Below are 5768 nucleotides of genomic sequence, written 5' to 3' on the forward strand. Positions count from 1 at the left end.
AACAAAACCAACAAAACATTATCTCACATAGGTTTGAGAAGGAGAGAAGGAGAGAAGGAAATACATTTCACTTTTCTCAACAACAACGCTAACAATAACAACAATAACACTAACAACAACAACAAGGGATTGGTTAAGAACTCAAAATTTCCCTCATGCCCCTCACATACAAATTTTTTCGATTTTAGGAAAAAAGAGAAGGAAGTAAGTGTCTCACTTCAAATAAATTAGCTCATAAGCACCACCTTGTAGAGGAGAGCAACTTTCATTCCTAACACTTCTTGAATGGAAGCTTAGATTTAGGTGTAAAAATGGAGTTTGTTTCTTTTTTTTTCCTAAAACCACCGACATCTTTTACTCTATCGTTTTTTTTTCTAAGAAAAGAAGAAGAACGGCTTGAAGTAAAAGCCTCGTTGCTACCTTTTAAACGGCTAGGTTTCCTTCCTTCCATATGTTTTTTTTTTTAACTTAAAAAAATATATTATAATTAAATATTTAGGTATATTACTCAACTGACCATTATAACATCTAATCACTCTTACACACATCATATCATTCACTTCTCAATATAATATAATAAAAATATATACTCTTGTCACAACTCAATTGACAAATGAATTTATCAGCAACATGTGACCTTTTAAAAAAAATTGTTCGATAATAAATTATTCGTAACTTAATTAACTTATACTCTAATAAATAATTTTAATCGGGTCTCCAAATATATATATATATATATCAAACATATTACTAACTCTAACAAAATATATTTTTCGTACTTTATTCACAAAATAAAAACTAGGGTAAAAGCCTAAGCAATTGAACACAAAATATAATAAAATTGCAGCAATATTTAGAGTTTAGAAAATTCAAAGTCTTAGATTTACCATCTTTATTTCATAATTGCCCTTTAGTCATTATCTTAAGTATTTTTCGATTTTTACTAGCCTCTTGACACTCTCTTGTTCTTCATGCCATAACTTAGGTTGTGGTTTTTCAATTGAAGTGATCTAGGATAAATTGAAAAATTGAGAAACATAGCTATTGAATGTTTGATATATTGAATGTGAAGCCTAGTTATGGCGTCTTAATGGTAAAAAAGGCTAATTACTGAAGCTGATGATTTGATTTGGGTTTTGGATCACATTGTCATGTGATTAGTTACTATTGGGTTGTGAAAATTTATTAGAGTCCACTTTGATAAAGGTTCTAGGCTAATTGCTCTTTAGGTTAATTTATGTTATTATAAATCCTAAAATTTTGTTTGTGCTCTAATCCTCCATGGATGGCTAAAACTCTTGATTAATTCATTGGTCGAGGATACTTTGTTAGATTCTTAAGGTTGAATTCTTAATGCAATTTCATTTTATGTTTATATAGTGATAACTCTATATAACTACTCAATCTGTTTTGAAACTAAAAACCTTTTTTTTTGTTCAAGTTCTAACTTTAGTTATCATTATATTTGAGACCCTTGAGAGACTATCAATGTTTAACTACCTTTTATACTAAATAACCATTTTCTTAACTTATTTTGACAGCATTTGATCGTAGATCAATGTGATTTCTGAAAATGTAGAACTCAAAGATAAAATATCTTTGTAGTGTGTTGGAAAATAGTAGAACTCTAAGCAACCAAACACCTTCCATACTTCATGTTGTCCCTTAGCCAATTTATTACAAAGGTTATAACCTAGTCACACTGAGTCGAGACTTCACGAGGGTCTAAACTACTGGTATTCATACTTTTTATTTATTAATTTTTTGTATTAAACGAAGATATGAATGAATCCAAGTTAGGGAAATAAGAGGGTATGCATTGAATGATGGGTGCAAGGTTAGGTATGAAATGGTCAGGTTTTAGGTTTGGTAAGAGTGTTTTAAAAATAGAGGAGTCATCTGAAGATGCTTTAGAGAACATATTATTGACAACCTGAGCTACTGTCTCAGATGCTTTGTGGATGGGATCCATAAACAAGGGTGAGTGGGGATTAGAGGCAGGTGAAGTTGGTGAGTGTTGAGTGTTTGTTTGAGTAGATGTTTGAGGAGGGTTGTTATGTGGAGCTTGGATTTTGGAGATTGTATCTGCTTGAGGTGAGGTTTGTAATTCAATGTTGAGATTGTAGGGGTAACTTTTACAATGAAAAATTTATAAGTTTCCCTCTAAGGTGTCTGCAAAAGAGTCATCAAAGGTATTTGAGTAAGCAGATGACACAATGATGATTTTTGTGGTTTCTTGGTTTGAAGGTGCAGAGTTAGGGGACGGTTCAAGTATGGTTTTAGTTGAAGACAAAGAAGGGGGTTGGTTAAAGGGTTCAAGTTGGGTTTCATTAAAGGGTTCAAAGGGAGTAGGGTTAGAGGATTCATTAATATTAGTGCAAAAATAAACAAAATAAAATGCAGACTTAGTAGTAAAAGTTACCTTTTGTCTCTTGCACGGAAAAAGGCTAGCTTCTTCCTAATCGGTGTCCTCTTCTTCTTCAACCATAGTTGAAATCACCTTATTTTTCCTTTTTCTCCTTTTCTCATATTCTTGCACTACGCGAAAAAACGCATTTTACAGCGCTTTTTTTAAGCCATTTACAGCGCTTTTTCAAAAAAATAAGCGCTGTGGAATCGAGCGCTGTAAATGATACAACACAGCTTTTAAAAAAGCGCTATAAAACATGTAAATACAACGCGCGCTTGTTATGCACATTTTACAGCGCTTCTTCACAAAAAAGCGTTGTAATATGCACCCCATTATATGAGTTATGGGTCTGCTTTTAGAGCGCTTTCTAACACAAGCGCTGTAAAATGCACACCCATAATTTCATATTATGGGTGTGCATTTTACAGCGCTTTCTCAAAAAAGCACTGTAATATGCCCACCCATAATTTCATATATGGGTGTGCATTTTACAGCGCTTTCTCAAAAAAGCGCTGTAATATGCCCACCCATAATTTCATATATGGGTGTGCATTTTACAGCGCTTTCTCAAAAAAGCGCTGTAAAATGCCCACCCATAATTTCATATTATGGGTCTGCATTTTACAGCGCTTTTGTTGTACATTTTACAGCGCTTTCTCACGAAAGCGCTGTAAAATGTGCACCATTAAAGCGCTTTAGAACAACATTTTACAGTGCTTTTAAAAAAAGCGCTGTAAAATGTGTGTTTTTTTTTTTAAACGCTGTAAATTAATTATTTGAAATGAAAAGCGCTTTTTAGCTTTTTATGGCATTTTTTTAAAAAAGCGCTGTCTTTTATCTTTGTATCCAAAATTATTTTGATCCAAAATCACTTCACAATCAGTGCACACAACAACAAAACATATTCAAATACCATAAGCAGTTCACACAATCAGTAGAACAGAAATCAGAACTTTGTAACTTTATTAACATATATGTAACTTTGTAACTCTATAATTTACAACCTAAGTAACTACATTCAGATACAAATATACAACCTAATTTACAATCTAATTAACTACATTCAGATACGTATATATATATATATATATAACCTAATTTACAACCTAAACTACATTCAGATCCATATGCATGTTCATATATTGTGAATTTTTGACAATTTCAAAACAGAACAGATCATGTGGTATGAGTTTTTGACAATTTTTGACAATTTCAAAACAGAACAGATCATGTGGTATGAGTTTTTGACAATTTTTGACAATTTCAAAACAGAACAGATCATGTGGTATGAGTTTTTGACAATTTTTGACAATTTCAAAACAGAACAGATCATGTGGTATGAGTTTTTGACAATTTTTGACAATTTCAAAACAGAACAGATCATGTGGTATGAGTTTTTGACAATTTTTGACAATTTCAAAACAGAACAGATCATGTGGTATGAGTTTTTGACAATTTTTGACAATTTCAAAACAGAACAGATCATGTGGTATGAGTTTTTGACAATTTTTGACAATTTCAAAACAGAACAGATCATGTGGTATGAGTTTTTGACAATTTTTGACAATTTCAAAACAGAACAGATCATGTGGTATGAGTTTTTGACAATTTTTGACAATTTCAAAACAGAACAGATCATGTGGTATGAGTTTTTGACAATTTTTGACAATTTCAAAACAGAACAGATCATGTGGTATGAGTTTTTGACAATTTTTGACAATTTCAAAACAGAACAGATCATGTGGTATGAGTTTTTGACAATTTTTGACAATTTCAAAACAGAACAGATCATGTGGTATGAGTTTTTGACAATTTTTGACAATTTCAAAACAGAACAGATCATGTGGTATGAGTTTTTGACAATTTTTGACAATTTCAAAACAGAACAGATCATGTGGTATGAGTTTTTGACAATTTTTGACAATTTCAAAACAGAACAGATCATGTGGTATGAGTTTTTGACAATTTTTGACAATTTCAAAACAGAACAGATCATGTGGTATGAGTTTTTGACAATTTTTGACAATTTCAAAACAGAACAGATCATGTGGTATGAGTTTTTGACAATTTTTGACAATTTCAAAACAGAACAGATCATGTGGTATGAGTTTTTGACAATTTTTGACAATTTCAAAACAGAACAGATCATGTGGTATGAGTTTTTGACAATTTTTGACAATTTCAAAACAGAACAGATCATGTGGTATGAGTTTTTGACAATTTTTGACAATTTCAAAACAGAACAGATCATGTGGTATGAGTTTTTGACAATTTTTGACAATTTCAAAACAGAACAGATCATGTGGTATGAGTTTTTGACAATTTTTGACAATTTCAAAACAGAACAGATCATGTGGTATGAGTTTTTGACAATTTTTGACAATTTCAAAACAGAACAGATCATGTGGTATGAGTTTTTGACAATTTTTGACAATTTCAAAACAGAACAGATCATGTGGTATGAGTTTTTGACAATTTTTGACAATTTCAAAACAGAACAGATCATGTGGTATGAGTTTTTGACAATTTTTGACAATTTCAAAACAGAACAGATCATGTGGTATGAGTTTTTGACAATTTTTGACAATTTCAAAACAGAACAGATCATGTGGTATGAGTTTTTGACAATTTTTGACAATTTCAAAACAGAACAGATCATGTGGTATGAGTTTTTGACAATTTTTGACAATTTCAAAACAGAACAGATCATGTGGTATGAGTTTTTGACAATTTTTGACAATTTCAAAACAGAACAGATCATGTGGTATGAGTTTTTGACAATTTTTGACAATTTCAAAACAGAACAGATCATGTGGTATGAGTTTTTGACAATTTTTGACAATTTCAAAACAGAACAGATCATGTGGTATGAGTTTTTGACAATTTTTGACAATTTCAAAACAGAACAGATCATGTGGTATGAGTTTTTGACAATTTTTGACAATTTCAAAACAGAACAGATCATGTGGTATGAGTTTTTGACAATTTTTGACAATTTCAAAACAGAACAGATCATGTGGTATGAGTTTTTGACAATTTTTGACAATTTCAAAACAGAACAGATCATGTGGTATGAGTTTTTGACAATTTTTGACAATTTCAAAACAGAACAGATCATGTGGTATGAGTTTTTGACAATTTTTGACAATTTCAAAACAGAACAGATCATGTGGTATGAGTTTTTGACAATTTTTGACAATTTCAAAACAGAACAGATCATGTGGTATGAGTTTTTGACAATTTTTGACAATTTCAAAACAGAACAGATCATGTGGTATGAGTTTTTGACAATTTTTGACAATTTCAAAACAGAACAGATCATGTGGTATGAGTTTTTGACAATTTTTGACAATTTCAA

General features: G+C 31.1%; 1 non-coding gene across 1 annotated transcript; it reads right to left on the reverse strand.

The window, feature by feature from the left end:
- Positions 1 to 2812: 2812 nt before the first annotated feature.
- LOC113784396 (small nucleolar RNA SNORA69) lies at positions 2813 to 2942 on the reverse strand. Its single transcript, XR_003470435.1, has one exon. It is a non-coding gene; the product is annotated as a small nucleolar RNA SNORA69 (small nucleolar RNA).
- Between the last annotated feature and the right edge of the window lie 2826 nt (positions 2943 to 5768).

Source organism: Cicer arietinum, chromosome 4 (genome assembly GCF_000331145.2).
Source record: "Cicer arietinum cultivar CDC Frontier isolate Library 1 chromosome 4, Cicar.CDCFrontier_v2.0, whole genome shotgun sequence".
NCBI lineage: Eukaryota > Viridiplantae > Streptophyta > Magnoliopsida > Fabales > Fabaceae > Cicer > Cicer arietinum.